The 26,880-nt window shown below is 48.1% G+C and overlaps 1 long non-coding RNA gene across 2 annotated transcripts in view; it reads right to left on the bottom strand.

Moving 5' to 3' along the window:
* Positions 1 to 26,880, bottom strand: part of LOC144772800 (uncharacterized) — a 110,497-nt gene that overhangs the window by 11,694 nt on the left and 71,923 nt on the right. The window contains exons 3-4 of one of the 2 annotated variants that reach the window (XR_013599852.1): positions 17,017 to 17,173; positions 309 to 412 (exon numbers count right to left, since the gene is read on the bottom strand). This is a non-coding gene — a long non-coding RNA (uncharacterized LOC144772800). The remainder of the gene's footprint in view (positions 1 to 308; positions 413 to 17,016; positions 17,174 to 26,880) is intronic. The other variant, XR_013599853.1, reaches the window with a different exon arrangement.

A 26,880-nucleotide genomic window follows, 5' to 3' on the forward strand; every position in this document is an offset into this window, starting at 1 on the left:
CCAAAATAACGCACTTCTAAGCCTCTGCAAAAATGTCCACATAGGTGGATTGAAGTTTGTATTTTGGAAGAGGATGGAACATTTTCCGACCATAGCCATTGAGGAAAATTGAGAAAACCCAGAGACCAGCTTCATATAAGATCAATGAGAGGATTGGATGAAAAGACCCTATCAACTTCTTTTCCAGCAAGTATTATGATCACCACGCTGTAAAACTCAAGTAGATACAGTCACTGGGAATTAATGGATATGGTGAAGACTGATATCCCTTTGAAGCACTGGCCAAAGGCTTCAGTTGAATAGCAAACCTTATTTTGAGGACTGAAGAGCCAGGGACGCTGGAAGGATGTTTAGACCTAGTTTGACTGCCTGAATCGAACCATGACCAACTTGAGCTGTAGGAAGACCTCACCTGTGGAAAGAACACAAATTGTTAGAGCCCCCTGCACTAAATGAAGATGCTGATTTCATAGGCTGTGCAGCAGTGCATCAAGTCTTACGACAGATTCATTTTCTATTGATATGCGCTAGCCAAGGCTCAGCTGACACCAGTTCTCGTGGACGTGAGTAGTACAATGAGGCATAGCAATTTAGGTCCACAAATGCAAACCACAGCACACTTTAAATACTTTGGCACTGACATGCTATAAGGAGACATCATTGGATTGAAATCTTTCTCCTGCAATTCTCAAACCATCTATTCTCTTTTTCCCCGTGGGAGCACAAGGCCTTGGACCATTACCAATTCAACAGACTGAGGGGCCTCATATACTAAACTATTTTAAAGTCGGTAAGGCTCCTATTAGTCAAATCTGAGCCTTTCCGACCTCAAAATGGCATTCATCTTTTTAATGCCCCCAACTCAATCTGTGAATTGTAACAATAAGACTGTTAGTAAAAAAGGTTAATGTATTTTTTCCATCCATTAGCCCACCTACCCCCCCCCCCCACTCAGTCTTCAAAGGAAAAAAAAAAGGGCTGCATTAACCAAAAAAAAAAAAAAAAAAAGACTGCTTTAATTAAAAGCAATCACAGACATGGTGGTCTCCTCACCCCAGCAGTCCACCATGCCTGTGAATGTAAGCAATCGAAGTGGGTGGCAATTTATGATCCACCTCATGCATAATAATCAGGTAGGTCACATTGCGACCCACTAAGATTCTGTTTTGTGAACTAACCTATTATCAAATAGGTCGGGTTGCAAAATACAAATACATTCTGAACCGCCGCTAAACCTTGTGGAGGGAGGTGCTGCCCGGAGGAGGAAGATCCACTGAGAGCAGTCAGAGGGAGCGCGCCAGCAGGGACTCGTAAGACCAGGAGTCCCTGCTCTGCACAGGTGTGCACGGCCGCGCCCCATGACAGACACGCCCACCGCCTGGCCATTCTGAAAAGCCGGCCTCCTGCCTGAGTGTGTGGGACACCCTGAACCGCCGCTAAACCTTGTGGAGGGAGGTGCTGCCTGTCGGTCCACACACGCCACCACGAACTTCACCTGGTTGCTGGAGGAGCTGCCCTTGCCCGGTCCCAGATCTACCGCGCTGCTGCTCCTGTGTTCACGACTTGCAGCACCCGCTCCGCGGGTGCCGCTGCGCAGTAGTCGGTGAGGGGCAGGTCTCAGCTGTTTGCAAGTCGGACGCCCGGAGGAGGAAGATCCACTGAGAGCAGTCAGAGGGAGCGCGCCAGCAGGGACTCGTAAGACCAGGAGTCCCTGCTCTGCACAGGTGTGCACGGCCGCGCCCCCTGACAGACACGCCCATCCGCCTGCAACGCCCCTTATTACCAACGTACAGGGCGCTAAGCGGGACGCGAGCGAAGCCCGAGCAAAGGGCGGGCAGTCTGTGGCAGTCAGGGGCAGACAGAGGCTGGGCTGGGCCACGTCTTTTTCATCCAGCCCTGGGCCCTGGTGGGTTGCGTGTCATTCCCTAAAGGCGTACCTCTTACCATGTCAACCCGTTCTGGTAAATTACTTAGGAGTGAGGGCGAAAGGGGAGGCGCTGTTGGGAGCCCAGTGATTGGAACCATGGACCGTTTTATAACCAGAGTGGCGGCGGTCATTGATAAGGAGATCGCTATGTCTGAACGCCGTCTCTCTGAGGTCTATCTCCCTTCTAGACGCTCCTCACTGGGGGCTGTAGCCCAGGCCTTGTCACCGGCCTGTGAGCGGGTCCAATCTGTTCCCCCTGATGGCTCTGTAGATTCCCCCCAGATGGTAGAAATAGGGAAAAACATAGAAAGGTTGGAACATCTGGTTGCGCTTCTACCTAGTGGCGTTGTGGAAGAGGGTGGCGCAAGTATATCACATTCACCTGCACCCACAAACTTAGGCACAACTCAAATATTATTGCCAACTCCACCTGTTCCCAAAAAAGTAAACCTAGCTGGGGTGCCATCTGTGTATGACTCGAGTGGGCAGAGTAAAAGGGCCAAAAATAAAAGGGCAGCCAGCTCTAGTAAGGGTAGGCTGGTGAGACAGGCCGCGCTCTACAAGCGACCGAGGAAGCCTCTTGGGCAGGGCGGGAAGGACGTAAAGGGGTCGGTCCCAGAGGATAAGGCAATGGTGGAGGGGGGCTCTGTGGACACACACACGGGTAATAATAATTGTTCGTCCCCTAGTAGTAGTGCTGTTAATGTCTCCACATTTATTGACCCCAAGATTATTTACAGCATTATGGAGAGGGTAAACAGTCTCTTGATGCCCCTGTTGACCCAGGTTAAGGGTTTGGGGGCTAGAATAGATAAACTAGAGCAATCTACCCTCGACGGCTTTTTCTCACTTAAATCTACAATTAAACAGCATAAAAGAGTGAGTGAGAACCAGGCCATGGGACTAAAGGGGAGTGTGCCCCCAGTAGCTTCCTTGCCACTACAGGCGGATTCTAATCCTCCAACTAGGGCAAATAAGGTAGATACTAGCAAAGTGCAAGTTCCAGTACCTGTAATTCCTCCCCCAACAAAAGTAGGGCCCCAACACAAGGGAATGGAAACATCTTCTGAGGTTGCCAAAAGTACACCAAAACTAACACCCCAATTGCAGCCCCCGACAAGTAGAGGGACGGTAAAGGTTAGCCAAGCCTCTGGTACACAAGACAAAGGCAAGGGAGCAGCGACAGAGATGGTCGCCAAAACTGCCCCTCAACCTGCAGCCCCAGTTGCTACCACAGTGGCCCCCCGCAAATTCCAACGGAGGACCCCCCCCCGATAAATCTGCCACCAGATTGTCATCCTTTTGTCGCTGTACTAGTAAACGTTCCCCCACTGAAGGAATACCAGTTGGAGAATCACCAGGCTCTCAAGAATAAGTGTATCCACTGGCTAAAGTTAAACAAGCCAATCCTGAGTGGTGTGGATGGCCTAATTCTAAGTGTTTGCAGAGTAGGGTGGGTAGGACAAGGAAAAAAAACACAGGAGGGGGATTGTGTAATAATAAACTTTCAAGATCCCAGAGTGGTGAGCTCCATCTGTGGCCCTATAAAAAATATGGATGTGGTAGGGGTTAAATTAGTGGATCTAACCTTTTTTTACCCCAGGCCAATTGTTATGTCGCCCTGGGCGGGCCCTAGCACATCTGGCTTAGGCCAAAACCGGGACCCATGTTGGGTTGGGGGTCTTGGGTACAACGGGTTGAACCCCCTGTGGGGGCCAGGGAGATGTTGACTGGAGGAGGGTGATACGAGGGAAATTGTAGTTTCTGACATGGTAACTGGCAATAGAACAGGTTTAATGACAGCACCACCTCCCCGAATAGTTTTACCTATAAGTACAGGCGACAGTGGGTTGGTAGACCCTCTGCCCATTTCTATGGACTGTAATTTGCCTGTTCCCCCTGTGAGGCCTGTGGACAGGAGTGTTCTCGAGGTCAGCGACACATCAGCTGTGACGGACCGTGTTTTCAAGGTTTTCAGCTGGAATGTCGCAGGGATCGCGAGAAAGTTGGCCCTCCCAGACTGGAATGCTTTGGTTGATGAGCATGCCATATGCATCTTCCAGGAGACCTGGAGTTTGGAGCCGATACATAGGGTGGGATTCTCCTCCTACTTTGTGCCTGCACTAATCTCGGAATCAGGGAGAGGACGCCCTTTGGGTGGCCTGCTCATATGGGTGGCAGCTTCCCTAGACTGCAGAGTAGAGGAGTCTCAGACAGGCTGTCCAGATATTCAAAATATTATTCTAAGAGATTCCAGGGGTCGTACAATATTGAATATTTATAACGTGTACGCTAGAGGGACTAAGGGCGGGAGGAAGTCCACTGTATTATCTCTTCTGGAGAGTCTTCTTAGTACAACTTTACATAAGTTGTGTACCCTGGTCGCGGGAGATATGAATTGTACGTTCGAGCCTTTGGGCTCGGATGTTGCCTTAGACCAGGATGAGGAGGACGCTAAGATAGGGATCCCAGCCCTGGAGATTCCACCCATTAGGAGATGGTCAGAGGTGGCGTTACAGTTATACACCCTGAGTATCGAATTAAATCTAAGGGCAGTGAATGGGAGGACAAACTCAGATAGGGGGGGGGGGGGGGGCTCATACCTATAATAGACCAGGACACACTTCTAGAATCGACTATATCTTATTAGATATATGTCTGTGGAGCCAGGTGAGGGACATGGTTGTGGTCCCGAGGGTCGAAAGCGATCACAATCCACTTTCCTTGACCATGGTCCAGTGGTGGTGTTTTTCTAAGAAGGGTCCCATTAACCCCACATTAGCTCCCCTTGATGAGTCGGTAGTCTCACTCTGTGGAAGGCGTCTAAAATGGGCTAAATTGGTCCTCTCTGAGGAAAGGGTTGGAGAAATATCAACCCTTTTAGATCACGCACTGTTAAACCTGGGGTCCCTCCCGGAAGGGGTGGGTAGGGCTTGCGGGGTCTTTGTCTCCCTAACAGAGGCTCTGACAAATGGGTTTACCATCCCCTCGAGCAAGGTAGGGAAGAAAGGAGGTGTAAAGCAAGGTAACGGTTGGTACACACAAATATGTAGGGTACACAAATCAAGACTTGTAGAGGCAGTGAAAATCAAATCCCACCCTGATATATTGGAAGCAAGGAAGGCTTATAATAGATCCCTTAAATCTGCTAAGAAGGAGTGGGAAGAGAAATTTTGGGAGGACCTACTTGTTGCCAGCAAAAGTAAAGACTCAAGGGGTTTTTGGAACCTTGTAGGCTCCCGGAACAGGCCCGACGAAGTTATGAGACCCTGTAATATCCCCCCACAAAGCTGGGTAAAACATTTTGGGGCTTTATACCTCCCGGCGGATGGGGCACTAAATGTCAGGGTGCTCCCCCCACGAGTATATGAACCTCACGGCTACAATCTCTTTTCAGCTCTAGAGATTGAAAAGGTAATTGGGTGGGTAGCCCCCTGGAAGGCAGCAGGCCCAGATGGCTTACCGGGGGATCTCATGCGGGCATATCCAGTGGCCTGGGGAAGGGTTATTGCAGCACTCCTCAATGATATTATGAAGGGGGGGCCAGTGCCTGATTCCTGGAAAGGGGCGGTGGTGGTCCCTATTTACAAAAAAGGATCTAGAGAAATCCCGGGGAACTACCGGCCCATAAGCCTCATTGACTCCACCCAAAAGATAGCAGGTAAAGCTATACTTGGTAGGATTCTTCATTGGGTGGAGGAAAATAAAATACTATCAGACTTCCAGGCAGGGTTCCGGGTAGGAACAGGGACGATAGAGCAGGTGTTTAGGCTAGCACTCCTTGGCTGGAAGGTGGTGGAGCTAGGCAAGGGCAGTCTATACTTGGCCTTTATAGATCTGAGGACTGCCTTTGACCTAGTTCCTCGGGAGGAGTTATGGAGGGTGCTTTATGGGTTGGGATTGCCTCCCTACATTTTGTCCCTCCTTATTAGCCTTCATGCCCATACCTTTGCTCAGGTTCGCTGGGGGAGAAATGGAGAGCTAACTGAGAAAATCCCAGTGTCAAGGGGTGTGAGACAGGGATGCGTCCTAGCGCCCACCCTCTTTTCACTATATGTTAATGGGGTGGTGGAATATCTCCAGCAAGAACCAGCAGACGCTCCTTGTCTCGGGGGAGTGCGGATTCCAACCCTACTTTTTGCGGACGATACGCTCTTGATTTCTAAGACTCCGCAAGGCCTCCAGAAGTTGCTAACCCGTTTCCAGAACTTTTGCGTTTCAAGGGGCTTGGTAATCAACGTGGATAAAACTAAGTTTTTAATTCTAAACCCTCCAAGGACACTGGGCCGCCCACCTATTCTTAACTCTGTTCCCTTGGAGAAAGTATCCGAATTTGATTATCTTGGAATACGGATTACGGATAGCATGAACTGGTCACCTCACATTGCCAAGATGGTCTTGAACCACAAGAGAGTAGGAGGTGCCCTTCGGAGGGAATTCCGGGCATCACCGAGGAGGTCGCTTGCCCCAGCAATTGACATTTACAAGGCTAAGGGAGTAACATCAGCCTTGTATGGGGCAGAGCTGTGGGGGCATTGCTGCCTGGATTCCCTGGCGACAGCAGAAAGCAAGCTTTTGAAATCTTTAATCGCCCTCCCTCCGAGCACTCCAACAGTGCCTGTGCTGTTGGACACAGGTTGTAAGAATATCAAAGACCAAGCCCGGCTTCGTCCACTCCTTCTATGGGCACGTATTTGGAGGGGTGAAGAGCTAAAATCATACGCTGAAGGGTTGGCTGAGATAATGAGCCTGGGCGGTTGGGCGAAGATTAAGTGGCTGAGAGACACCAAAAAACTTGGAGGAACTTGGGCTGGGGGACTGTTGGTCATCAAGAACGGCTCCACCAAAAGATGTTCTGAAAAGATTATACTGGAATTGGGTTGCGGATCAGTTAGTTATAAATTCTAGTTATTGTAAATCTACAGCTGCCTTTCTAACAATAAAAGATGTAGCAGTTTACGAACCTTACCTGGACCTAATTACCCTTCCAGCAGATCGAGCACTATACTTCAAATTCAGAGTGGGCTCCCTTCCAGTAGGGGCCCTGGTGTCAAAGTGGAAATCAGGTGCCCACAAGTCCCCCTTTTGTGCCCGTTGTACCACTAGGACAGAGTCTATACCGCATATCCTGTTTGAATGTCCGGACTATGCTAAACCCAGGAGTTTTTGGCTCAAACCCCTTTGTTGCAATATGGGTACGCGTAGTTATCTGGTAGCCCTTCGCATCCTAATGACGGACACTTCCCCTCCCATTGTTTGTGGTATAGCCAAATTTTTAAAGCATTTCTGGTTGATTCGTTGCAAGAGATTGTCAATAGCGGTTTAATTCTTTTTTAACTAACTTATTCTGGCATCACATGTCTTTTTATCTTTCTTAAATGTACATTCAATATTGCTTCTTAAAATTTTTTTTTCTAGTTTTGTAAATGCTGTATTTTGTGTACGCTTTCAAGATATCTTGCATATCGAATAAAAGCTTCAATCAATCAAAAAATACATTCTGTAGAAGTTGCTTGTCGTTACCAAATCCAATTTTACATACAAAGTTATATGTTGCAATTTAGGATTTCTTAACGAGAATCTTTGTTCATGAGGGCCTACGTTCCCAGAAGAAACAAATTAGTCACCATTGGAAGCTATGCTTTATTCTGATAAGCTTTGAGACAGTAGACTGAGTTGTTACAAGATAATTTACTTGTCAATTCTTCAGCAAGATGGATCGAGTTTCGGACAGCTTATATAGCACCTGTATCAAGACAGCAATATGCTGGGATGGCAGTCCTCTGCCTGACTAGTACCACCAATACTGAGATCCTGGGAATGGCTCTCCAGCATTAATTTTTATTGAGGCGATGTGTTTGGTGGGTGGTTGGCAAGGCAAAAGTGAAGAACAAAGGACCCACTGGTTTTAGGACTGGTATAGATACTTGTAGGCATACTCAGTCACTCTCAGACTGGCATTCAAAACCGACGTGAAATAAATGAACAATAAAAAGAGAACACAATATTGGGTAAATTCACCCCTTAGAAGGGTTGGATTACCCACTTCCAGCTCAGTTTTTGTTCTGACTGACCACACTTCCATCTTGCTTTTAACCCTCAATGAGATAGGAACTAGCAATGAGGTGGTCAGTTTTTATGTGATCAGGCAGCAAAGGGGGTAGAGGCTATCTTGGCATGCTTAACATCTTAGTACAATAATCTAGTGTCATCAATCCTGGAAAGGCATGCTAGCTGGGCCCCACAGTTCAATTTATGTGCCCATTACAACCAGGCAATAGGTCAGACTCAACTATATCTTTGAAGCAATTGAATGCTTGGTCGTACAGGATCTTTGCTTTTCATTGAGGAGGCTGGATATGGCCACAACAAACAGATGCCAAGGGAAGCTGATTGTTCAACCTGATGCTTGCAGTCTTGTGGGGTCAAAAATATCCATCCTTACAGGTAAAATGTGGTGATCACCACATGTGAGGCAACAGTGATAAGCTTCACCACTGGCTATAAAGGACGGAGAGGCAGTTTTGAGCCTGTCCACTTAGTCTTCTTATAGAAAATAAAATGCAATGTTGCTTGTGGCAGAAGATTGTCCTTGTTCTAAATAAGCAATACAAGCTTCAGACACCAGTTCGCAATGGAAGTAGACAGACCTGAAGGGTGCACTGAATACTTACAACCAGACAAGACCTGCATTAGGAAGACTGGTAAGCTGCTGGAAAATACCTGCAACCTAAGAATCAGAGCTTTAACCATGAGGCCTAAAAATCAGACAAGAAAAGAGTAAAACAGCAGAAAGAAGCATGAAGGTATGGAAAAGACTGAGCCTGACAGAAGATGCCAGTCCTTGTTGATCTGTCCGAATGTGTTAAGTATTTAAGGGAAGGGCATACTCCTGCCCAGGGCACAAACACCATACATATACTGCAAGTATGCAAGGTGTCAGCAGTGAAGGGTTTTGATTTTGAGCTGTGAAGCACAAGTTACTACTTGCGTAACGATATATCTGTAAGAGACATTAGTTAGTGATAGATTCCTTACCTTACAATATCCCCAGGCGTCAGACTGGACCCGGAAAGTTTTTCTGCTTAGCAGTACCTCTGAGGCCAGTAGGTGGCATCCTGCGGCTCCGCGTCCATCACTGGCATCGTAGGCGCCAAGATGACGTCACGGAGAGTACTTAGGAGCCACCCATGTGCGATGGCGTCAGTTCTGAACACAACTATTCCGCGCCGAAACGCAGAGCCATGCAAGATAAAGACAATTGGTGCATAAAACTAGGGCCCTAAAAGGGGATGACCTTAACCCTAGTAATCAGTCCGCAGAACTGGGAGGACGGGTGGCAGTAAGGAATCTATCACTAATTAATGTCTCTTACAGATATCGTTACCCAAGTAGTAAATTGTGAATCTGAAAGAGACACGTTAGTGAAAGATTCCTTACCTTAGAATAGATACCCCAGCAATACCAACCCTGGTGGTGGGTCTGCGAACAAGATTACACTAGAAAGTCACGGAGCACAAACGGCCAAAGAAGCAGTCTCTCTGGACCCGACTGTCAAGGCAGCAGTGCCTGTTAAACGTGTGCAGCGAGGCCCACGTAGCTGCCTGACAGATGTCCTGCAAGGGAACGCCTCGTCCCAAGGCAGTAGTAGCTGCAGTTGCCCTGGTCGAATTGGCACGCAGTCCCACAGGAGGCTCCTTCTTGGCCAAGGAGTAACATGCTTTAACCCCTTGTGTGCTGGTGACGAGCTCAGCTCGTCATGAGGGACGGTTGAGCTGCCCTCATGACTAGCTTAGCTCGTCGCAGCTGTTGTAACGTTCGCACGCGGGAATAATGTCCCCGCTGTGCTGAACGTTCCAAAACGGGTGTGGCTGTGACTAGCTCAGCTTGTCATGAGGGCAGCTCCGCTGTGCCTCATGACGAGCCAAGCTCGTCACCAGCACAGCGGCGCCGCACGCGGCCCCCTACCCCGCACAGCGGGAGGAAAACACCCCGCAGCAAAGGGGTTAATGGAAAGAACGACCCACAGGGAGATGGTCCGTTTGTGCACAGCCCGACCTTTTTTGGCACCCACATAACCAACAAAAAGCAGATCATTCACCGGAACTGCTGTGTACGCTGCAGATAGAATGCGAGCGCATGGTTTGGGTCCAGACGGTGGAGCCTCTCCTCTTCCCTTGAAGGATGCGGAAAGGTTGGCAACGTGATGGTCTGCCCGATGTGGAAGGGCGTAACAACCTTTGGCAGAAAAGAAGGACGGGTCCTTAAAACCACCTTGTCTGGATGAATATAAAGGAAGGGAGGTTTTGAAGAAAGAGCCTGGAGCTCACTCACTCTTCTGGCAGAGGTGATAACTACCAGGAAAGCCGTTTTCAAGGTGAGAAGACGTAAAGGACAGTTATGAAGGGGCTCGAAGGGAGCACACATCAGAAAAGTCAAGACAAGGTTCAAGTCCCACTGAGGCATTATTAAGGGCATGTGTGTAAACGTTTGAGTAATGCCTTTAAGGAAACGGTTAACAACCGGGGACTTAAAAAGAGATGGCTGACTTGGAAGCTGTAGAAAGGCAGAGATGGCCGAAAGATAACCTTTGAGAGTGCCCAGAGCAGAGCCCTGCTGGGACAAAGAGAGAAGGAACAGAAGGACCTCAGAAAGAGGGGCACAAAGGGGATCCACAGTCTTTGCTGTGCACCATGCAGGCATTTACCGTTTTGGTGGAGGAACGCCTGGCTGCTAGAATGACATCACAGACTTCGGGAGGAAGATCGAAAGCTCTCAACTGTCGCTGCTCAATCTCCACGCATGGAGGTGGAGGCTGGACAGGTTTGGGTGGAGGACCGTTCCCTGCTGCTGCGACAGAAGATCCTCCAGAAGAGGCAGATGGATCGTGGAAAATCAATGCTCATATTGAGTAGCTCAGGATACCATACTCGCCGAGCCCAGTTTGGAGCCACAAGAATGACTTGGGCCCGGTGGCGCCTGATCTTCAACACTCTGGGCAGAAGAGGTATAGGCGGAAAGGCGTGCAACAAACCGCAGCTCGACTCCAATTTCCAACGCGCAGAACTGATGACATTGCCCGTTCTCTTCGGTGGCGAACAGATCTAACCAAGGCTCTCCCCACTGCAGAAAGACCTTGTACCACCTCCAAGTGCAGACACCATTTGTGATCCATCAAGCACCAGCGGCTGAGAACTTGCAAGATGTTGAACCACCAAGGTAATGCCTTGATGTTCCACCCATGTCCAGGAGGTGCAGAACCAAAGGGTCCAGGACCCCACCCCGTCCTGTTTGTTGCAATACCCCATGGCGGTGGTGTTGTCCATGAACACCTGCACTACACTTCCCCGGACAGAGGGAAGGAATGCCTTCAGTGCTAGCCGGATCACTCGCAGCTCCAAAAGATGGATATGGAGCCGGGACTCCGCCGGAGACCTCTGATCTCCGCCTCTCCCATGTGGCCTCCCCATCCCAGGAGGGACATATCCATCATCACTGTGGGCTCGGGATGGGAGAGGGATCTGCCATTGATCCAATCGCGATTCGTGAGCCACCACTGCAACTGTCGTGCAGCGCCCTCCGAGATCTGGACGTGATCGGACAGGTTGCCCTGATGCTGTGCCCAAAGGAACTTCAGGTCCCACTGCAGAGCCTGCATATGCCACCTTGCATGTCACCAGCAGGATGCAGGGGGCCATGAGGCCCAGAAGCCGGAGGGTCATCCTGACTGAAACCGAGGATAGAGGCTGAAAGAGCAGAATCATAGCCTGAATATCTCGGACTCGCTGCTCGGGAGGATAAACCCGAAACAGCGTTGAATCCAGACCTGCTCCAATAAAAGGGAGCTTCTGAGAGGGACTCAGGTGCCACTTCGGCACGTTGATGGAGAACCCCAGCAAATGCAGGAGGTCGGCCATAGTTTTGAGGTGGGCGACGACTGCCTGGGGCGAGCCCGCTTTCAATATCCAGTCAGCGAGGTAGGGGACGACTGACACCCCCGACCTGCGCAGATGCGCTGCGACCACCGCCATCACCTTCGTGAACACCAGAGGGGCACTGGTAAGGCCGAAGGGGAGCACGGCAAACTGAAAATGCTCTTGGTCTACCGTGAACCGCAGGCAACGCCGGTGGGCCGGCAGGATGGTAATGTGAAAATAAGTGTCCTGCAAGTCCAACGCTACCATCCAGTCTTTAGGGTCAAGGGCAGCCAAGACCTGATCCAGGGTCAACATCTTGAACTTCTCCTTCCGAAGGAAGCGATTGAGGTCCCGGAGGACAAGGATGGGGCGCAGGCCCCACTTGCCCTTCTTGGGGACCAGGAAGTAGTGGGAATAATAACCACTCCGTACTTCCTGACCGAAAGGCACTCGATGGCCCCCTTGGCCAGGAGGGCTGTGACTTCCTGACGGAGAAGAGCCAAATGATCTCCCGACAGCCGGTGGTACTGACGGGAGGACAGAAAGGAGAGCGGTAACCGTAGCAGATTATCTGCAGCTCCCACTTGTCAGAGGTAATTTCGCGCCAGTGTTGGAGGTGGTGTCGGACCCTGCCACATCTTCGGGCATGGGGTGATCCTTTGAAGCTCTGATTAGGAAGGCTTAGAGGTGGATGCGGCGGGGGTGGAGGTGGACTGACCCGCTCACTAGTTACCATAGCTTCCACTGTGGAAGCCACGCCACGCTGAGGCTGGTTCTGCACAAGCTTAGTGGAGGAGCGTGCTTGGGTGCTCTTATCCTGGCCACGAAAGGAACGAAACCCATACGTGGCAGGACTCTTTGTGGAAAGACCTAAAGACTTGACCGTGGCCCGAGTCTTTGAAGCGTTCCAGGGCTTTGTCCGCCTTGTCGCCAAAGAGGCGGGAGCAATCAAAGGGCATGTCCATGAGTGAGCCCTGGACATCGGGCGAGAACCGGGTAGACCGTAACCAGGCATGGCGCCGCAATGCCACAGTCATGAAAAATCGTCCTGCCCAACGAATCAACGGTGTCCAGACCACACCTGATGGCAAACTTCGCCGCATCCTTGCCTTCCGCAACCGCTCGGGAAAGGACAGCCTGGACCTCCTCAGAACATTGAGACAAGACCTCAGCTACCGAATCGCACACTGCATGTGAGTAACAGCCCAATAAGCAGGCGGTGTTAGCCGACCACAATCCCAAGCTGGCAGAGAACAACCTCTTGCCATACTGGTCCAGCGGCTTAGAGTCCTTATCTGGCGCCGCCGTGGGAAAGTCACTCTGCTACGTCGAGGTCTGAATGACCAGGGCTGGGGTGAGTGGTCAAGAAGGCAGGATCACCAGGCAATGCGTTCTTATCCACCGGTGCCCCCGAGGCCGGCCGCAACCAAGTGCCCAAGAGTACTTCGGAAAGGGCCTCATTAAAAAGGGAGCAGAGGTTCCGACAACCTAGACGCCGTCTGGAACACCTCCGTAAGGAGGTCGGTCAAAAGGGTCACCATAGGGAGGTCGAGATGGTGAGCCTCCGCAGCCCGATGCAGCACCATAGTGTAGGAAGCGCCCTCCTACTTAGTAGGCGGAGGGGAGTCACAAACACGGGTCAGAAGACACATCAAGTTCACACGCATCTTGAAGTTCATCCACTGATTCCTGCTCGGAGTCACACTGCCACGCAAGGGGATCTTCGGAACCGTCCCAGTCCTCATTCGGCACTGGAGTAGAAGGAGTCAGTCGCGGCAGCAGGGCTGGAGCCGGAGAGGGGGCAAGCAGTGCCGGGAGTGGCCCGGCCGGGGCCGTATCTCAATGCGGATCCCAGGCCGGGACCGGCACCAGAGGCGGTACCACCGGGCCAACAAGATCTAGACACGGCACCGCAGGCGGGAGCCGAGGCCTAACAAGGCGGTCTATAGCAGCAAGAAACTCTTGCATCTGTTCGGGAATCGCAGACAGACCCGGGGGTATGGCAGGTAGGCCGTGTGGCAGGGGCGGAGCCCCTGCCCCCTCATCTGCCTCCGAGGAGAGACGGGGGGATGTCGGAGAGCGAACACACTTATTCGACTTCTTTTTATGGCGTTGCTTACCGGAATCTGAAGACGTAGAGCCTGAGAAGCGACGGTTAGGGTCACGCGATCGGCCTCTAGACCCAGAGCGGCAGTGAGAGGAGTGCCGGGGCTCCAGCAACTTCCGGCCCTGCTCTAGCAAGGCCTTTGGGCCATGGGCATCATGGTCGGTCTCCAGGCAGTAGAGGCAGACATCGTGGGGTCCGCCACCGACATTACGGCGGCACGACCCACAAGACTTAAAGCCGGGCATCCCTACGTGCACAAGGAGACAAAAAGTAGTTACTAAAATGACCGAGGTACGTGCTAAATCCGGATCTGCGCGGAACAAGAATTGACGTCAGCGCGCATGGGTGGCGCCTAAGTACTCTCTGTGACGTCATCTTGGCACCTACACGCCAGTGACTGCCGCGGAGCAGCAGGACCCCCTCCTACTGGCGCGCAGTGGTACTGCTAAGCAGAAAAACTTTCCGGATCCAGTCTGGCACCTGAGGATATTCTAAGGTAAGGAGTCTATCATTAACGTGTCTGTTTCAGATAAGCAGTTTACAGTCTAACAATGTAGTGGTAGAGTATACAAAGGCTGTTAATAAGAGTGCCGGTGAGCCCTATTTTTGCTTAAACACAAGGTAGAAATTGAGATTTTTTTTTGTACATCAATTGTGGTGAAGAAAGACAGCTGCTGCATCGGCGAAGCGTAAAGACTGGAGGGCTGAGAGAGCATTAGGTGCTGGTCCGCCCTACTAAACGATCTCACTCATCCACCTCTGAAGGCACCTTGGAGAAACACAAGGCAGCCTCTTAAGACTTGCACACTTTACCTTGTCCACGAAGACCATGATCACTCATGATCCTAGTTATCTGAACAGCTTATATTATAACGTGGCAAACATTATAGCTATTGCCCAGTCAGCCTGGTAAGGCAGCATAAAGGTCAACACGGACGACTCCTTCTCCAAGAAACAAATCCAAGACAAACGCTTGAAGAACAGTTGGTCAGAAAATTTTGATCCGTTCGTCTGAGATCCACTTTCAACAGCAGAATAACAACGAAAACTTTGATTGCCCCTTTTAACTTCTTCAAGCAATCAGATCACTGTACACCCAAACATGGGTAAGAGTCAAACTTTCCTGTGAATCAGCCACGAAAAAGATCAACACTGACCACGGACTAAAGCAGGGCCGTGTCCTTGCCCCGCTTCTTTTTAACTTATATACAGCAGATTTGGGCAACGCATTGCAGGGGGCAAACCTGGCGACTCCCAGGATCGGAGGAGTCAGAATCCAATTGATTCACTACGCGGATGACCTGGTTCTCCTGGACCACACCAAAGTTGGCCTTCAAAAAGGCTTAACAGCATTAGCAGTGTACAACGCCAAAAACAAACTGGTTGCAAATCCAACTAAATCAAAGATACTCATCTTTGGCCGCTATCCAAAAAAGAAGCTAATAAAATGGAAACTAGGATCATTACTACTATCAAGTACACAATCATATAATTACCTTGGGGTTTGGCTCAACGAAACTGGTCGGCCACAGGTCCACCGAAAAAAGCTCCAGCAGAAAGCCAAAATAGTCACTTACGCCATTTGTAAGCTCAACGCCACTTTGGAGAGTCCAACCACTACGGCAATCCGACGAGTTCTGAGTGCAAAATTACTACCCTCTCAATTACGCCATACAGGCTTTCCCAGCAAAATTGGGGCAAGACCTTGAAAAATTCAACTGTGCAGCCTACAAAAAGGTATTTTGCCTACCATCTTGCACAAGGAACACTTTAATACGCTTGGAATTCAATCTTAACCGGCAATCTTTGGAAGAACTAGCAAGCTTAGCAAAATACTACTACCTAACCACCACGGCACCAGAGAACTCGATGAAGTTCATAATAAACAAAATATTTAAAAAGCCAGGTAACCCGTGGTCAGCCGGCCTAGCCTCAGCCAAAGAGCTCTTGAATTTAGCGATTGAGAACTGGGACCCCAATACAATCAAATACACAACCATCAAAACAGTCATAAAAAAACAAGTAAGAACGTGCTCACGAAAACTGGACATTGAATCTTTGACAGTTAGAGGCTTCCATGAGACCCAAAGTATCCCCCACACTTTAAACGGCCATAAACCCCATCTCACACAGCCGTTGGGCAGGCAAGCCCTACACAGGATTCTTGCTGCAAGATTGCATGCGCTCCCCTTAAAATACCTGTATCCTACTGTCAAACTAAGCCCAGCAATTACGGAGTGTCGCCTCTGCCACTACAGGCGTGAAACATTGCCTCACATTCTATTATGTTGTCCTGCCTTGTTGTTAGTCCGTAGAATCCATCTAAGGCCCATCCTTCTTCAACTGGGAACGCGTACCGTAAAAGAGGGAGTCCAACAACTATACTTGCTGGACACGGTGAAACACATGGCCAACTTCATCAACCATGCGCGACAAGCCCTAATGAACACTTTGATCGATGCATAACTTGACCTCCAAACAGGTGGAAGGTCCCATGTTGCACATGCTACCTAAATATACATTATTTTATTTAATTTTAGATATGTTTTTATACGGATTGCTCTCTTTTTGTATTGATTTTTATTAATCACTCAAATAAAGTATTGTCATTGTCCTTTTAAAAAGGTAAAAGAAAGTCTTGTCGCACTGGCTAAAATACATTCTTACAGTGAAGTTTAAACAGGCTTGTATAGAAATTATCGTTAAGATTGCAGTTAGAATATTTTTAAGGTATAAGCAAAATGCTAATTGGAGACAAAACGAAAAAGCGTACATAGAAGCAACCGGTTAGGTACCACAAAGTGCTTCAGCTTTCATGGTGCCTTTAATAGTGGCAAATAAAAAGAGTTTTGTTGACTTTCAATGTCAATGGATTGCAAATAACGTCATAATCCCCAACATCAAAATCTGTTAAGAAGTTAAACCATTGTACCATAATAATGGGATACAACATTATCCAGAGTCTCAACCCCTGGAGAATCTATATATGCCATAATGGAATAAGTGAGTTAAAAATTAAAACTCAAGCAGAAATTCAGAGGCCTGTGGAAAAAAGTAAAATGCACCCAGAAACGAGGTTGATATCCTGAAGTGTTGTTCCGATTTCTTATGGATGGTGTCTTAGCCAGAGTCTTGAAGTGTTGTTCCGATTTCTTATGGATGGTGTCTTAGCCAGAGTCTTCAACTGTTTTTAGAGTAGGAACTAAACAGTGTCAGTGTTACCTGATTGAATGAAGTAGAAAAATGGGGGGGAAAAAAATTAGTACATTTTCTTTTTTTAAAGTACAATTCCAATACTGAATATTCAGAACTGACCTATTTTTTTTAAAGCATGCATCAGGAAAGTTTAGGTGAAGCAAATAGAATATGTGAATATCAGACAGACATTCAAGTTTATTAAAAAAAAGGCCACTTGTACTGTATAGGGTATATCATTTTCCAAGTGGTTACACTTACGGTTGCTACTTGCCCTTAAGCAATATACAGGCATTCTCAGAAAGGACATGCAGATTCAGGATCTGCCTTGTGAGCCAGACTGGTATGATCTCTATATGCAGACATGCTGCTATACTTGGCAGATCCATAGCATTTGATCCAGACTCCTTGAGACGTTGGCTGAGTTTGGGAGCTACGTCAGGATCAGTTTAAATTGATGTGGAAACAGGCGAAGTTTACATACCTCCGAATATACATGACCTTCACTCCCAAATGTACAACTGTACTATTGGGCGTTCCAACTCCAGGTAGTGACAACTGGACCTTTGCGGAGGCAGTGTGTGGGGAGGGGTGACAAGAACTAGAAACCTTGCAGGGGAAAAAATAATGGGACACACTAGGGATAACTAAGTTGGGAAATATACGAGATAAACAAAGGATCTTCCATTCAAAGAACTCTGTCAATAAGACCTCAAGAACAGCCAAAGAGTTTGCTACATACAAATGAAACATGCACATGTGACTTCACAACAAACTTCGGGTGTGTGGCCAAGGAGACGCTATTGGAATACAGCCTTTTCAACTTCCTTGCTCAAACATACAGCATCCCAGATATACAGTACACTCATAATAAATATAACAAGGATCCCATGGAAGCCTTGAAAGATAAGTGGGAGAGGAATCTGGGGATACTGGAGGAGGGAAACTGAGAGGAAGCATGCAGATACCCACAGGAGTTAGCCATCAGGGTGGGATTCTGGCTGGTACAACAAAACAAACTGACAAATATAAATGCATAAAACGTTGCAGGTAGACGAGGACACTACTACACACATTATGAGACTTTCCAAGGATATAGTCACTGTGGCAACAGGAGTGGAGGCCACTCTTGTGGTGTTAGAAGACCAAGTCATCCTCCACAGTAATCCTGGAGGTATGGAAAACTAGACTCTGCCCAAGTATAAATTGAAGTTCTGCAACATCGGTCTCATAGAAGCCAAGCAGGCTATTTGATTGTGAGGAGTCCCAACGGTTCTGCGTTGGGAGGATTAAGCTTCAGACAAGGACTGTTGCATGTTGGCAGAAGAGACAGTATGTGAACACTTTTTGGGGCAATGGAAAGCATACTGAGAACTGGAGTCTGACTGAAGGGAGTGTGATTGTGAATATATATGAGTTTGTAAGGCTCCCATGGATTTTGCCGTGTCCGTATCTTTTTTCATTTCCTCTAGTGCATTATCAACTGTAGGACCAAAAAGATGTTGCTGGTCGCTGATTTAGGATACTGGCCTGTACTTCTGGCTTGAAGCCAGAGATGCGTAACCAGGCATGTCTACGTAACAGTATTCCTGTATTTATTGCTCTAGAGGCTGTGTCGGCAGCATCTAACGCACAGCGGATTGAGGTATTGGTAATGACCATGCCTTCATGTATTAAGTCAGAAGCCCTGGCTTTATATTGTTCTGGCAAATGTTGCATGAGTGTATCTAGCTCATCATAATGAGCGTGATCATATCTTGCTAACAAAGCTTGAGTGTTAGCAATTCTCCAGACATTGGCTGCTTGTGTGTTTCCCTTAGACATCTAAAAGCTTTGACTCCTTACCACGGGTTGGAGCATCCCCTGCGAGTTAGCTCTTTTCCTCGCATTTGAGACTACTAATGAGTCTAATGGCAGCTGCCCCTTGATGTATGCTGGGTCAGTTGGAGCCCCTTTATACTTTTTTTCTAGTCTGGGGTGGATTACCTTGGCTCTGACTGGGTCTTGGAATACCTCTGATGCATGTCTTACCACTCCATTAAGTATTGGTAATGTGGTTGTCGTTTTGTGTGATGACCGCAATGGATCCATAAGGAAGTCTTCTTCCACTGGCTCTGTATGTAAATCCACCCCATGAAAAGTGGCTGCTCTATGAATAAGCTGTGTAAACCCAATAGTGTCATCTGGTGGAGATGGTCTAGAAGGGTATGCATCATCTTGTGGCAGATCTGGTGCATCTGGCGCGTTATATTCTTCCCAGGGATCATTTGATGGCCCAGGGATATTGTCTGGGTCATCTATGTGCTGCTCACTTTCTACCCCCAGTGAATAAATCTCATCATCATCCTCGGGTATAGGACTATGCGTGGTGGATGGTGAGTGTGCAGGGGAAATGTCAATTGGTATCTCTGGCAATGGTGAAGGAATTCTTATGGGTGAAGTTTAAGCATTTTTGAGAGGAACTGGAGGTGGCTTGGGAGAGTCCATTTTCCCCTTTTCAGGCACTGAAATTATATGTCCAGTCTTTGGATTAATTTGAAGAGTCTTTTGTTTTGGGTCTGGGCGGAAAAGTTCTGTGTAACGATCCTTTTTCGGCACCGACTTGTCTTGTTTGGGACTGAATATGTTTGGAATGTTTTACAGTGTCTATTGCAGTCTTTGGAGCAGATTTTGGTTTCGGATCTGAAGACTTAGTGTCGTGTTTCTTTTTCGGATCAGAGCTTTTCGGATCCGGTACGATGGGTCCTGAAGCCCTTTTGGGTGTTCCGGTGCAGAGATGGGCTTTGGGTCAACTTTTTTCGGAACCGGAGGGGTCTTCGGTTTGATGGGCTTGGGAACTGCCTTCGGTGCGGAGCTGGTTTTCGGCTCAACCGGTTTCAGTACGGAGGGCTGCTTAGGTGCCCGAGTTAGTTTTGGTTTTAAGACCTTTTGCTTGTCGGGACAGACATACTGAATCGAGCCCGAATCGACTGGAGGCTTTTTTGTGTTCTTCGCTGCCGAGCCAGTAGGCGGGGCATCTGAAGGTTTTGGTCGGTGAGCACCTGGACCCAGAGGTGGAGGTGGAGCCGAAGCCTGTCCCGGTATGGGGAGGGTGAACAGGGTCAACGCTTATACTCACGACCTGTTGACCAGCTGGAAGAAGATAGTAGTCTTCCGATTGTTCTTCGGCTCCAGAAGCTGAATCCTCTGCTTCGGAAACTATGTCGTCCTGCTGTTGTTCTTCGGACTCTAGATCGATTGGAGCCTAGTCTACGATGAGGTTTGGTGTCGATGAAGAGGACTGCGCCATGACTCTTCGAGCTCGACGGTCTCGGATGGTTTTCTACGACTGGAACGAATCGCAGGTCTGGCAATCTCGACTCTCGTGCTCTGGGGACAAGCAGAGAATGCAAACCTCATGTAGGTCAGTGTGGGGAAATTAGTGTCCACACTGAGGACACTTCTTGAAGGGTGTTCTTTCCATGAGCCAAAGGCCCAATGGCGCAGTTGGGCCAGACGGCCCAGACGAACGCTGGAATCGAGAAGCGTAAGCCTTTCTTCGACGCAGGTAACTGGAATCACGATCAAAGACAATACCGATGGTATGATGTAGGACTGGAAGTCGAAAGGAGATTGGTAACAGGACCGAATGATATACACATCCGAGCCCAATGGCGGAAAAAAAACAATCTAAAGATGGAGTCGATGCCCATGCGCACTACGCTCTACAGGAGGAGTCACCCACCAAACAAAGACTCTTCCAAGACAACAACAAAGTGTAATCATCCGGGCCCACCACCAGATGGCTATCTATGCACTAGTGTATGGTCTGCAGCATATATATATATATATATATATGAGTGAGACAGATAAATATCTATCAGTGGATCATAATAATGAGTCAAACAGATACTGGATTGATAAACTGAAACTACATAGTTGACAAATTTCAAGCATATCAATGCAATCAATGTTTTGCATTATAAGCAAATGCAATAAAAAGTTTACAACAATAACAAAAAATTATTGCAGACACTACTTTCTGCAGTAATTGGCTAAAAAGCAAAGTGATCCACAGGGCATATATCAACCCAAAGGCTTTTGGTGATCATGATAGAGATATGCTTGCCTATTTTATTTTATTCTGTGGAGTGTTTGAGAAGAAAAACTGAGACTAAGGTGCATGTAGCTTTAAAAGAGCACAACATATTAAGCGGATTGGCTTTGGAGAGAGAAATCCTATACTTATAACCAATATTGGACAATTATATTACGTTAAGAGATTTACCATTCCGGATACCAATGGGAATTTACTTCAACAAGTTGAGTCTAGATTTCCAGCTAGTAGTTCACAAGGTTAGGGCCATACCGTTGAGAAGAATGACCATAAAGCAGTACTATTAGTTATGTTATGTTCTGATGGCATAATGAAAAATTTCCTGGTAGACATGAAGGAAAGTTTAAATTCTATTAAAGACACCGAGGTGAAGCTTATGCTCTCTACTTTATTTATTTTACTCCCCAGTAGTAGTCGACAATAAAAAACCCCACAACTTTTCCATAGTTCACAGGGAAAAGGTCAAAGAAGGGGAACCAATCAAACAGCATGGCGGGACCACAAAGACAGTAGGCTTCTGGGTAGCTTCCTCTTTCTTTACTGCGACCCTTCTCATGTTGTCAGCCTCGGTTATTCTCTTTTAGATGCTTATGAACCTAGACAAAATTATTAAGAAAACCCAATGAATCTGAACTCATGTTTAAGCATGTTGAAAGAAAACAGCAGTATGCAACACCACCCTCTCGCCTCAACTCTGAGGAAAAACATGACTAATGGCCTTCAGTTAAGTCCCCCAACAAAAAGAGTCAAAGGATATACTTATGCTGTCCAAATAACCAGACCAGCCACACCATGAGCCCCCTTACCTTGAGCCTGGGTTGGGGGAAAAAACGGCAATGAGGGTGAGCCTCAGGAACACCAGGTGGGAATAATCCTCGCCTCTGTGTCTTTTATAGAATTTAAACTTTCCTTATTGTCTACTAGCAAATTTTTCATTGTATATCAGGACCTGAGGCGAGGATTATGCTTGTTCACCACCAAGGCAATGTCCACTACAGGTTTGAAATAGAATCTCTTGAACATGGTGTCCGAGGACCAGTCAGCAGCATTAATAATGTCCTCCAGGCAAGCCCCTCCCAAGGAGAGCGCCTTAGAGGCCATTGTGCCCGACAGAGTGTGCTCCAAAGTGAGAAACATCAATGCCCGCCTCCTGCATGACCCTTTTGATCCAGCGAGACCTGAGCGAGATCAGCAGTGGCCACTCCCTGTGGGGACGGAACTCCTCAGTCATGCTCTCATACGCCTTCAGACAGCGAACCACACATAGTTTGGGGTGCCTATTAAAGGCTAGATATGACACCACTTTGGAGTCAGAATTCATGCGCCTGGAAACGTGAAAGGTGACCCCTTGGGGAGTAAAGGTTCACCCAGAAATGTCCAGCGCCCATACATCGGATACACTCTTCCATCACTAGTAGGCAGAGAAGCATGGCCAACTCCGCTGACAATGCCTTTCTGAGACATACTAGTTTGATTGCCACAACTTAAAAAAGAGGATCTTGTTAACGTCCCACAGTTTGGAGTATTTAGGTTGCGGGGGAAGAGATAGACTGATCCCTATCAGTTTACATATGAAAGGGTGTGCCCCCCCACGGACAGAGATATGACCCACAGAAATTGCTGATCAATAAGAGTTTCTCGTCCAGTCGTCCAATCCTTTAGACGCCAAAGATAACAACAAATTCATGAGGAGGATCAACGAACACCCCATGGGATCCTAATCATCCGGAGGGGGGGGGGGGGGGGGGGGGGGGGGGGGGGGAGGGGGGGAGGGGGAATAGGAAGAGCCAGGTAGGCATCCTTCAAGTCGAGGCGCACCATCCAGCCGTGTGCAGGAGATCGCACAGCAGCTGGATACCCTCCATTTTAAAATCACGGTAAAGCAATCAGCCGTTCAATTTGATGATCGGGCGCTACCCCCCCCCCCCCCATCCAAATATTCCACCAAAGGAGGAGAAGGTGATTGCCCCTTGGAGGAGTTCTGCCAACCTTTAGTCTTGTTTTTTTTTTTTCATTCCTCACCAACCTCCACGTCGGCGCGAAGCTACGAAAAGAATTTCCGGATGTTGCTGACGCAAGGGGATATTCACAAGGTGAGGAATCCACACGGCAGATGTATCTATCAGAAAGAGCCAATCTGCCCATCACCTGTGATTGGGAGAAAGAGGAAAAGTCTCACCTGGTTGGGATTGGAAGATTCCTCTGGAGGTGCCCTTGCAGCAGCGACTGTGGTTGTCTCTGTGGGACTGAAATAACTCTCCCTGTTTGGGCTGCTCGGGTGGCTTCCTGAAACCTCTGGGAGGGGCTTGAGTGTAGAAGCGGCCGGCCGAGCGCCCCCTGCCAGGGTCAGCCTCGAGAAAAATCTTCAGGTGGAGGACCTAAATTGAAGCTTGCGCCTGGTCCTGGGTAGTGAACATGGTGATTAATTTGGTTACCTCCTTGATAAAAGGCTCCCCTAATAGCCAGCCTTGTACCACAGTGACTTACTCAGAGGAAGCGAGGTCCATAAGTTTGGGGTCCACTTTTAAGAGGAGAGAATGAAGTTTTGCAGTTGATGGGGTGCAATTTGAGTTGCCTAGAAATGCTACAGCATGTTGCGCAGATCCCAAAACCGATTAGGTGGGGGGTGGGGGTGGAGAAGAGCGGTATTTTAGGTCGTAGCTTTCCTCTGCCAGATAAAGGATTTTGGAGATTGGGCCAAAGGTAATCTGAAGCTTGTCCTGCAGGCTATCCACGACCGGTCTATCCCTTTCTTGGGGGTCACCAATATATTTTTGCCGGAACATGACCATGCTAGCATCGATCTATAGGGTGATCACCACCTTACCTGGGAGGGACAGGGGCACTCCGCCCTGAGGCATGCCATAACCCTTTTTTTAAGGGCTTCCTGGGGAGTCTTGCAACAAATTGGGCAACTTTATTTGAAGAGGCACACTCTGCAGAGCAGTGGTGGATAAGATCTTCAGGAACCAACATATCTGAGGGAGGCTTAGCGCCTGGGGCGTAGGGGTATCAGGGGGGGAAAGAGTTCCTCAAGGCCTTAAAGGCCCCAACTCATCATTACACTTGTTAGGAGATTCATCATCCCCATCCAGACCACCTTGGGGAAACAGGGTGTCCAAATCCCCTGGCACGAAAGAATCATGGGAAGGGCAGGCCAAAAAGGCCTTCTTCAGGTGTGCAAAGGCACCAAAATCCATAGCAGAGTTTTGCTTGCAGTTAGGTGCGCAATTAGGGTATCCAGAGAGGAAGAGGGCTCTGCATAAGCATAGTCAATTTTCATAAGTCGCCGCTCAAAAGAGCCAATGGCTGCTGCTATCGCCTGGTTAATAGAGGCATCCACTGCCTGGCAAAACTCATCCAGAGGAAGGACCTGCAAGTATTCCCCTTCCATGGTTTAAGACCAGGGGTAGTGCATCAGGGCTAAATTAATTAAGTGTAAATCCGCAGCCCTAATGAGCCTCAGGGCCACCTAGAAACTCAAGGAGGTGCAGGTACAGATGGTTTTGCTATCCTTAGGATCTATGCTTTGGCGACTGGGACAGTCTGAGACATTAAGCGCCAAACGCTAATTACGGGTGAAAGCCCTGGGGCAGACGCACCCTGTGTGATGCGGTTGTCACTTGCCTGGGCAGGTCCAGACAAGTGACTGCCTCGCTACCGACCGCGCACGTCAGGCTGTTGCAGGCAAACTTTATATATAGACTTGTACCAGTACGGGCGTCATGGCTTCCTAGGAGGCTCGGGCACATGCTTCGGGGGGACGCTCTCTGTCAGAAGTCCTCGTGAAACTGAAGGAAAGGCGCATCCTCACAGAGCAACAAGGCGTGCCTTTAAGCGTGACCTCTGGCGGCTCCCAGCCGTCACCGCATCAAGTGGACAGATGCAAGGAAATTAATCCGTGACTGGAGCAACGAAAACAGTCCTGCAGCCACACACACTCCGCTGCCAAAGTGCCACCAGACCTCAACACCACCACTAATACATGCAAGCACAATCACCACAATTCAAGGGGTTAAAAAAAATAATTAAAAAAAAACACAAACGAGAATGACTTCACTGCAGAGCGAGCAGGAGAAGCGAGGAAGCTACCCAGAAGCCTCCTTTCATTGTGGTACTGACATGCTGTTTGATTGGTTAGGTTCATCTTTTTTTACCTTTCCCCCGTTAACCATGGGAATGATGATAGTTGTCGTTGAACACTGCTGGGAAGGAAAATAAAGAAAGTAGAGAGCATAATCCTCGACTCCGGTCCTGACAGAATTAAGCCCACCAACTCATTGGAATTAGTTTCTCCAGTACTTCTCATATGTAAACGGTCAGGTGATCTTCACGTATGTCGATCTTTGCACGTTAAATAAAAACATTTGTTAGCTGTCATCCTTTGCCTCATATCCAAGAAATGCTTGCAACTTTGGGGGAGGTAAAGTACTTTACTATTAAAGTACTTTACTATTAAAGATCTACACTCTGGCAACCATCAGCTTTGACTTGCTTAATTTTCACAAAAACTCTTTACGACATCATTGGGTGCTTACAAATATTTACGATTACAGTTTGGCGTTGCGACATCAGAACAATTGTTACTTACCTGTAAAAAGGTGGTTCTCCAGTATTGGCGTCTTTCATAGATTCACATGCTTGAATATTCCCCGTCGTCGAAGTGTGAGTCCCACGGTAAATAAAATAGCAATAATGCTAAATATATATATATATATATATATATATATATATATATATATATATATATATATACACACATACATACATACATATACATACACATACACGAAGAAAGGAAATACAACTGAAATCCTTTTAAAAACGATTCCTACATAGGAATGCAAGGTAAAGAGAAAAACCATCTGTAACACAATAGTGTCATTATGTTAGTCCAAATTACAGCCAATCAGGCGCCAGCACCCTCTAGAACCTTCTCCTCAGAAGCTCAAGCCCTCAGATTTTCGTAGCACAAAGTAACCAAGAGTGTATGAGGAGAAGACAGCCTCTGAGGGGAGGAGGGTGGGTCGCATGTGAATCTATGAAAGACACCAATACTGGAGAACCACCTGTTTACAGGTAACTAACAATTGTTCTTCTCCAGTATTAGGGGTGTCTTTCATAGATTCACATGCTTGAATAGAATAGAAAGCAGTAACCTCGGAGAACAGATTGCTAGGCATATAAAGAAGAGATCAAGACAGTACTAATAATAATACAGTCATATAATACAGTCATATAACACATCATAGTAATCACAGGAAAACACAAAGGAGGAGGGAACAGAGGCTCACCTTACTGAAAAAGATGGCGAAGCACTGCCTGTCCCACTGCGGTATCCGCTTCATTGATGGCATCCAAACAGTAATGTTTAGTGAAGGTGTGCCTGCTGGACCATGTGGCTGCACGGCAGATCTGATGAAGTGGCATACCAGCAAACAAGGCGTGGATGAAGACATCGCCCTCGTAGAATGAGCCCTCACTGAAGACTGCAATGGTTTGCACGCTTGTTGGTGGCAGAAAGCAATGGCTGAAGAAAGCCACCGGGCAATAGTTGGTTTGGAAACTGGATGTCCCTTGCGCAGTCATCCGTAGGCAATGAACAGTTGGTCGGACTTGCGGAAGGGGGCAGTTCTGG

This window comes from Lissotriton helveticus, chromosome 8 (genome assembly GCF_964261635.1).
Source record: "Lissotriton helveticus chromosome 8, aLisHel1.1, whole genome shotgun sequence".
Lineage (NCBI taxonomy): Eukaryota > Metazoa > Chordata > Amphibia > Caudata > Salamandridae > Lissotriton > Lissotriton helveticus.